The sequence below is a fragment of the Petaurus breviceps genome, unplaced genomic scaffold (genome assembly GCF_028583685.1).
Source record: "Petaurus breviceps papuanus isolate PSGF00001 unplaced genomic scaffold, PetGlider_PUasm1.0 90865, whole genome shotgun sequence".
In the NCBI taxonomy this organism is placed as follows: Eukaryota; Metazoa; Chordata; class Mammalia; order Diprotodontia; family Petauridae; genus Petaurus; species Petaurus breviceps.
In genome coordinates this window covers 11,198,786-11,208,762 of record NW_027187367.1, presented here as the reverse complement: position 1 = coordinate 11,208,762, position 9,977 = coordinate 11,198,786, and positions in this window count along the sequence as shown.

The window sequence follows — 9,977 nt, the reverse complement described above, 5'->3', positions numbered from 1 at the left end:
TCCATGGAGATTTTAGCAACATTATGTGGGAGGGGATGGAGAATGGTTCTTACTAGTAGATTTTCCTCTGTTTTACACTTTGCTATTCTATCCTAAATAAATGCCTTGTTATTTCATTTATGACTCCTGCTTGGTCTTTGTGTGGCTTTGAGCCACATTTGCATACTTTTGATTAGCCCAAAATTGAACCATAGGTAGTAAGGAGTATCATAATCAAGTGAATCCCTTGTTATACTTGCAAAGAGGCTGGTGTATAAGTGGTTAGATGGTACAAAAACCTATTATTGTTTGGTGATACAGAAGAGATAAATCTTGGATTACTTGGTGAGAGTAGAATAATGTATTATATGAATAGACTGGTCTGAAGGTTTGGAAGTATGAGGTATTGTCACCCATAGTGTTTGATCTTAGGTCCTGTGTTGGCAATGTCGTATATGTAGGATATTCACAGGTGTATTGGTCAAGCTCATGTCTCCTGCTGCTCCTATGTGCTTTCCTTACCCACATCCTTTCTACCCCTAGCCTGCATCAGAATCAGGGAAACTAATGATGATAACTTTGGTCAGATCCAGTCTGGTAATGCTTATCTAAATTGTACCATTCTTGTTCCTATTCTTTGAGCAGGATGCCTGAGGAAGATTAGGATTAATAGAAGAGGATAATGCCATAGTGTTTAGACTATCAATATTCATTTAATTGTCAATATTCTCAGCCCAGTGAGTAAAGACTTAGCATGATACTACAGGAACTGTCTTACACTAAGTTCAGCATTCTTGCTATGAATGAAGACAGAAGACAAAGAAGTTCAACACTTATTAAATGTCTACTTTGTGGACCAAACAAGATGTTGGGGAAGATACAAAGTTTTTATAGGACATGATTTCTGCCCTTTCAAAGCCCACAGTCTGGAAGAGGAATAAGATACTTGCACAATGTTTGTGATCCATAATAATATCTACATGAATTACAGAGTTAGAAAGCAAAGTGCTCTGGGAGGTTGAGAGAGAAAAATGACAGTACTGTCATGATGTTTCATCCTCTGGGTCACCCTCTGTATTGTCCAATCTCCTCAAAACTCCTCCCCCCAAGGATATTTCTTCCTGACCAAAAAATAGGAAAAACTCAAAAACTAGTTTCATGCACATTGTACCAGACAGAATCCATTCTCGTAGAGATTTTATATTCTATCATGATCCATTGGTATCACTGTGTAATTGGCAAAAGGGTACTAGCAAACAAGTCAAGCCCTGCCCTCATATACAGTCTTTCTCCTATTTAATCCTATGCATAGTGGGGCTCCCAAGCTCTATATTTGTCCAAGTATGCGCTAGTTCACTCTCCCATATACTATTCATTCTCATTTTAATATGCCAGAACCACTCTACCTCTATTTACTAAGTCTTCTTCTCTACTTAATCACATTTACAGGGTTAATCCTTCAGCCTTTAAATTGACTGAAACCAGACTGGTGCTACTTCATAATGCTTTAAATAACCCTGTAAAATTACAGGCACCTTCAGACCGTTAGAGTTTCTGAGGAATGCCTGCATCTCCTTTTTTCCTTTGGAACCCCATAGTACCTTAAGCTCCTGACACATCAATATACCTAAATGGAAATATGGCTCACCAGTTCTTCTTAGGAAGGGAGAAAAAGAGAGTTGGTAAAATGGATTTAATTATGTGCTCAAGGGAAGCTATCATTTAATGGGACACTTGGTCATTTTGTTCTCCATAGAGTATTCATGATGGGCATAAACAAAGGGACTATATGAATATAATTAGAGCTTATTCACCAACATTTATTATAGAAACTAGAGAAGTTTTATAAAGAACTTGACAAAGTCCTCCAAATTAAAACAACATCGACTTTGGTGGCATCTTTGATGTGAATGTAAGCCCTTTGTCAAATAAGGATGGTAAAAACTGGAAAATATAGTTTAGAACCAAGAAATGAAAGAAATCAAACTTGTAGGCTTCATGCCTGCATAGCATAAATATGTCCTTTAAGAAGAGAGAAAGCATTGGATAAGGCAAGAAATGAACAATATCACAAAAAATGAAGCTGTCTCTGTTAAAAGTATAAGTAAATTGTCTGCATTGGCTGATTAGAACAAGGGTCAAAGTCAATACCAAAATAGATGAGATGAGAAGGCTCTATGTGTGATGAAAACCCTACTTCAACCCCTTTTCAAACAATTTATTGATTCTTAATGACTGGGAATTGTATAAAATACAAAGGCATTGACTTTGGCTATTACTATTGTCTAGTTGAAGTTTTAAACTGCACTGAGAATTCTGGGACATCCTGTATGTATAGTGGCACTTTTCGAAGTAGCAAATTACTATAGATGAATGCCCAATCAGTTGTAGAATGACTAAACAAATTGTGGCCCATGAATGTAATGGAATGTTACTGTGTCATAAGAAATGATGAATATGATATTAGGATAATATTCCACAGAGCTGGAAGAAATCTTAGAGTCTATACTTCCCTCATCCTCCCCACCTCCACCCTCCTTCACAGATGACAAAACTGAGGCTCTAAGAAGTTAAGGGCAAGAATACAAAAAATCACAGAAAGATTTTAAGTTTAATAATAGCTTAAAACTGCACTGAGACCTTTGGGACACCCTATATTTTGCGACTGTTATTTTAATCTTTTACATCCTTGGAGCATATAACTACCAGTCTGGGGCAAAGGATTTTCTTTTAGTCATTTTAGTCATTTTCTTGGTGTAATAATAGTGACTAGCCTGGTCCCCTCACTGCCTAAAGGACAGGTGCATTACATTTTATCTCTCCCACAGGGTTCTCTGGTACCACTAAAGGGTTTGAAGAGTACCTAGTTTCTGCCAGTGCTCAAGCTCCCACTGACTGTGTTCCCCCCAATTTTAGAGGTCCCCTGTACTCCAGTTCCATTTAACCATTTAAGAGATTAGCTGATTAGGAATATTTACTTCAAAGGTATGTCAAGAAAAATCATACAAACACTCCCTCCAATGCCTGGGGAAGTGCATAATCTTTCCTTTCACAATACGTTCCCCCACTCCTGCCAGTCACTGGGCAATTTGGTTCATAGCTTAACTCAATTCTTATAGATGATTTCACCAAGTTCTGAGTCCAAAGCCCCTCTGGATTCAGGTCCTGGAACCCTAGCTTCTCAGGACCTCCATGCTAGACTGATATCGACATCCAGCCTGGTCACCATGTCTTCAGTTGAGTTGAGATTGAGTTCCAATTTACACCTAGAATTGAAAAGGACAAATGAAACAAACCTAAACCCCAAGCCTGTTCCTTGAGGGCACAGGGCCTAAAAGGATGAGGGCTGAAAGTGGCCCCTCCCATACCTTGCTTAGTTCAGGGCACCCATGTTTGAGGAAACAAAGACTTTCACCCTGCTGGATGTATACTGCTGGAAAGAGACAGCAAGACTGTTTCAGGTTGGTTATTTTAAAGATGCAGCCTGTTCTGGCCACACAGCCAATGGAAAAAGTCTGCTCTCTATGTGGTAGGGGAATATAGGATATCTTCTCCACAAAGCATCTCCCACATGGTTGCCTCCATCTTAGATGATCTGAACATGTGCAGTGGTCCTGCTATATTTGCACAATTCTAAATAGCTCTTCAGAATAGTTAGACCAATTCATAACTTCCCAATAGTGTTTAAATGTGCCTCCTTTCTACAATCCTTCCAACATTGACTATCCCCATCTTTTGTCATCTTTCCCAATTTTCTGGGTGTGAGAGGGAACTTCAGAGTAGTTTTGATTTGCATCAACCCTACCATTAGTGATTTGTAACAATCTTTCATATGTTTAACAGTTTTCATGTCTTCTTTTGATAAGTATTTGTTCAAAATCTTTGACAATCCATTCATGAATGACTCTTAGACTCCTGTATTTGTGCTAGTTCCCTTTGTCTTGGACATCTGATCCTAATCAGAGACATTTGATGAAAATTTTTTTTCCAATTAATATCTTTCATTGTCATTGAGTTGTTTTTTTTGTGCAAAAGATTTTCAATTTCATTTAATTAAAATAATTTATTTTATCTTTTGTGATCATTCCTATCTCTTGTTTTAAGAATTCTCACCTTAAAACATAGTCTTTAATATTCAGGTCACATCTATTTTGGGCATGTAAAAATGTTGACTAAATGAATACAAATGAAAATATTGGCTAAATTTTAGATGTCATGCTATAACAATCAAATTAGCAAGACACTGTACTAGGCTCTGAGGACCAAGAAAAAAAGGATGAAACAATCCCTACTCTGAAGGAGCTGGCTTTCCATTAGAATATAGCTTAAATTCAATCTATTAATAATATTGGCTCAGTCAAGCCATAAGCATTAAATCTTCCTATTATCATACTGAGCAAAGTGTCATAAGTTACAATTATCATTTTTCCATGTAGGAATGTTAATAGTTCAACTTTGATAAGCTCCTTATGATTTCTTTTCCCTGTTTACCTTCTCATGCTTCTCTTGCTTCTTGTATCTGAATGTCAAATTTTCTATTCAACTTTGTTTTTTTTTGTCAAGAATGTTTGAAAGTCCTCTATTTCATTGAATAACCATATTTGCCCCTGAAACATGATACTCACTTTTGCTGGGTAGGTGATTTTTGGTTTTAATTCCAGCTCCTTTGACCTCCGGAATATCATATTCCAAGCCCTTTGATCCCTCAGTGTAGAAGCTGCCAGATCCTGTGTTATCCTGATTGTGTTTCCACAATATTCAAATTGTTTCTTCCTGGCTGCTTGTAATATTTTCTCCTTGATCTGGGAACTCCAGAACCTGGCTAAAATATTCCTAGTAGTTTTCTTTTTGGTATCTTTTTCAGAAGGTGATCAGTGGATTCTTTCAACCTCTATTTTGCCCTCTGGTTCTAAAACATCGGGGCAATTTTCCTCAAGAATTTCTTGAAGGATGATTTCTAGGTTCTTTTTTTGATCATGGCTTTCAGGTAGTCCAATAATGTTTAAATTATCTCTCCTGGATCTACTTTCCAGGTCAGTGGTTTTCCCAATGAGATATTTCACATTGCCTTCTATTTTTTCATTTGTTTGGATCTGTTTAATATATTGTATCTTGATTTCTCATAAAGTCACTAGTTTCCATTTTCTCTAATCTAATTCTGAAGGAATGATTCTCTTCAGTGAGCTTTTGAAATTCTTTTTCCATCTGGCAAATTCAGCTTTTTAAGGCATTCTCCTCATTGGCTTTTTGAGTCTCTTTAGCCATTTGAGTTAGTCTATTTTTTTAAGGTGTTATTTTCTTCAGTCAAGTTGTTGACTCTCACTTCATAATTTTCTTGCATCATTCTCATTTCTCTTCCCAATTTTTCCTCCACTACTCTTATTTGGTTTTCAAAATCCTTCTTAAGCTCCTCTATGGCTTGTAAGCAGCTTATTCTTTTCTTGGAAGCTTCTGGTGCAGGAGTTCTGACTTTGCTGTCTTTCTCCTGTTCCACACCCTAATCCTTTTTGTCCCCCAAAAAGGAATCCAAAGTTGGACCACTGTGCATGCCTTGCTTCCCTCACTTGCTCAGGTTGCCACTCAATTACTTGACTTTTGAGCTTTTTGCCACAGTAGAACTCTGCTACCAGAACAGGAAGATTTGTCCCAAATTGATGGGGTTTTCTCAGCTGCTGGGGCTATTAGTTGCCTGCCCTTTCTAAAGCCTCCATACACTGGACTCTAGCACACTGGTCACAAACCCCAGGACCTCCACCCCAGACAGTAATCCAGATCCAAGCAGGTTAAAGCAAGAGCGATTATCCCTCAGACTGATCACTTGAGCTCTGAAGCAGCCACGTGGCAGTGGCTGCACTGCCAACATGCCTCAGCTGCTTCTTGCCCTGGGGCAAAGGCCAGACTGAACTCCCAAACTCCCGGTTCCCAATGTCCACACTGCACTGACCTCTCACTTTGTCTTTGGAATTTATGATAATTCTGGAAACCGCCACAGCTGCTGGTGATCTGAAGTCCCTCCAGCTGGCAGCTAGTTGTGGCTGCTCTGAGGCTAAAACCTCAGGTTCATGTGGGGCTGGGCTTGGCTCCCAGTGAGCTGCACTGGCCCCTTCCTTCCGGCCTGTCTTCTGTGGGAGGTTAGATTCTCTGTGTCATTTTGTGGGTTCTGTAGTTCCAAAGTTTGTTTAGAGTCATTTTTTTACATGAATTGGGGGAGGTGGGAGCAGGAGTCTTGAGGAAGTCCTGTTTCTACTCAGACATCTTGACTCCACCCATGACTCAAGTCTCAATCTTCCTTCAGTTACTTTAAAAATGTTATTTAAAATGCTCTTTTGTAAAAGAGCATTTTGCAATTGTATCTATATATGTTAATTGTTTCTTGGCTATAAAGTTTTATTTTATTTTATTTTTTGAGCGATTTAGATGTTTTTATAGCAATTTTGAATGAGACTTAACTTTTTATAATTTCCTCCTGGATTTTATTATTGCTGTATAGAAACAGTGTGTATTTTGTGGATTTATTTTGTATCTTGCAACTTTACTGAATCCATTGTTTAATTAGTTGCTTTGCTAATGTTCCAGAAAGTTCCAAGTTGTGTAATCAGCAAATAGGGATAGTTTTGTCTCCTCTTTGCCAGTGTTTATGCCTTTAATTTCTTTCTCTTGTCTTATTGATATCATTAGTACTTCTAGAACTGCACTAAATAACATTAGAGAAAGAGGACATCTTTATTTTAGTCTATAGCCATTATGAAACCTTTAGTGTTTCCACATTGCATATAATGCTACTTTTGGTTTTAAATATATACGTTTAAATATATATATACTTTTTAAATTGTCTTTCTATGCCAATGTAGAGATTCTTTTAGCATAAATATTTTGTACTTTGTCAAAAGCTTTTCCCCATAGTTAGTGATATAATTACATGATTTGGTGGTTTTTTAAATTTTAATATGTTTCATTAGGTTAAATATTTCCCCAGTGTTGAACTATCATTGTGTCCCTGTATAAAGCCAATTTGATTATGCTGAATAATATTTTAATATATTGCTGTAGTATTTTTGCCAGCGTTTTATTTTAAAATTGTGAATTGAGGTATAGTAGATAGAGTGCTGGGCTTAGAGTCAGGAATCCTTGAAATTTGAATCCTTCTTCATATAACTGGCTACATAATCACCCCTTGGCAAATCTCTTGGCTCCAGCTTCCTCATCTGTAAAATGGGGATAATAATATCACTTGTTTCTAAGAACTGTGAGGTTCAAATGATATAATATACTAAAGTCTTTGCAAACTGTAAAGTTCTATATAAATGTCAACTATTGGGCTTTGGTTTGCTCTCTCTTCTCTTGTTTAGATATTAAGACTATGTTTGGTTCATAAAAGAAGTTTAGTAGAGTATTTCTTTGTCAATTTTTCAGAATGATTTTTTTAGTATAGGTATTAATTGTTCTTTAAAAGTTTGATAAAATTCTCCCATAACAGGTTTTTTTCTTTAGAGATTCCATTTTCTAAAATTGGATTGTATAATCTTTCTACTTCATGTTCTGTTAATATAGGTATTTTAAACCTCTGTAGATAAGCTTCTATTGCTTTTATATTTTAAATTTTGTTGGAATATAACTGTACATAATAGGTACTGATGATTCTTTTTAAAATTTCTTCTCTGTCAAGTCAAATCAAGTCAACAAGTATTTATTAGTGCTTACTATAACATAAACACTGTGCTGATACTGGGGATATAAATAAAAGCAAAAAGAAAGCCCATCCTTACCCTCAAGGAGCTTACATTCTAATGGAGGAAGCTCCCTGAAAAGGAGGGGAGAAATTCCCTCCTGGGAGCCATGGTGGCAAAATCTGGAGAGTATTATGCTGTTATGCTGCTTGATTAAATATATTTTATTTTGAGCTAGTGTGTATTCTGTTTGGCTTAAGAGTAAATACATTAGTAGGAGCATATGTACTATGATTTTTAAGTGGATGCTGACCCCAAAAGTACCTCAAAAACTGTAATAGTTCTCTGGGGACCCATAAATGAGAGAGATAGAATGTCAAGTTTGGAAAATAGCTAGTAAACAGTTTGACTGGAAGGAAAAGTGCCAGAAGGAGACTAATATAAAATTAGTCTGGATTTGAACTTGGGTTTTCCTAGTCCACTGCTTTGGTCATTATATTACTATGTCTCTTTACACCTAGTGTGAGCCTCAGGTCATTTTTTTTCCCTTTATTTTCCCTGGAGGTCTCACCTTGTTCTTTTCCTTGAAAAGGAATATAGGCAGGGACTCAGATACAGCAATTGAACCCATAGGAACATATGGGAATCAAAGGAAGAAAGGAAAGAAAGAAAAGAGTCTAAGACAGAACCTTATGAAAACAAGGACATAAAACAGTAGTCTCTACTTTTAAGGGAACTAGAGTTAGATTGGGAGATCCAAAGCGCATACCAGGGCTCTGTCATCCTGGAAACACTTTAGTGTCTGATCAGCTCCCTCACTTCCCAATACAGTTTTAGACAGGGTAAAGAAGGGAGATGAGGATCAAAATAAGAATCATTACTCACTCACTTCTCAAACTTTTGCATTCTGTCTTCTGACCCTATCACTCTGCTCTCTGAAAAGCTAATAATAATCTTTTACATTTAATCATGTGATCTTTTCCCCCCCAATTCTCCTCCTCTGACTTCATCATACCTTTTGATCATCATCCCTGTGACTTTTCTCTTACCTTTCTGACCACTTCTTCTCAGGCTTTTTTTTGCTGGATCCTCACCTATATCCCATCCATGAAGCTTAGGTATTTCCCAAGACTATCCTTGAGTTCCTTTCTTTTCTTTGTACATTCTTTCCCTTGGGAATCTCATATGCTTCCATGGTTTCAGTTATCTCTATAAAATGGACTCCCAAATCTATATATCCACCACTGAGCTCTTTTCTGAACTCTAATCATCAAGTTCATAACCTGTTTGTTGGATGTTTCCACCTGGATGTCCTGTAGGTATATCTGATCTAGTCCAATAAACATCTATTAAGCACCTACAATATGCTAAGTTCTAGGGAAACAATTAATAAAAAAGAAAGACCACCACTGCCCTCAATGAGTTTATAATCTAAAGGAGGAGACAACACACAAAAGGCAGGAGAAAAGCAAGGGTAGGAGTGAAGGAGATGGAATACCAGGGGGTACCCAACATGGAAGCATCTGTTTCCACGAGTTAATACCAGGTAGGGCAGCAGATGCAAAGCAGAGAGATTTGAGAATCTAGTTTCTGCCTTCAATAAAGGAATGCATCGAGACGAGTTTGGTACTCTGTCTTCCAGCCCTCCGAATAGAAGAGAGGTGAGGCTGAGAGAGCTGGAGTCAATCAAAGCATCATGGTAGTGAGATTAAAAGTGACTAATTTATCCTGGGAGGGACATTTTATTCTGTGGAGCTGAAACTAGGCAGGGCAGCAGATGTCTGAAATGGAACCTATTATTTTCCCCAGTAAACTTACCCATCCTCCAAAATTCTTAACTGTTGAGGTCACTACACCCCTCTCAATCACCCTAGTTTGTAACCTAACAGTCATCATATATTTATTATCCTTCATTCCTCCCCCACACTCAGTAGGTTGCAAATCTTGTTACTATTTCCACAACTTCTCTTATATACAACTCTCTCAACTCATATGACCACCCTAATTCAGATCCTCATTACATCTTGCCTGTACAATTTTAATAGACTCCTAATTAGTCTTCCTGCTTTTAATCTCTTCCTTCCCCAATTCCTTTTCTTCATAGCTACCTAAATCATCTCCCCAATACATAGGTCTAACCATATCAACTTCCCTACTTAAACATTTTTTTATAGTTTCTATCATAAAATTCAAAATTGTCACTGGCATTTTATACACAATCTGTCTCCTATCTGCCTTTCCAGCCTCATTTCACATTATTCTCTGTTTTTCAGTCAAACTGAACTTTTAGCTGGTTCCCTGAGTCCAATATTCCATCTCTCTTCTCCATAC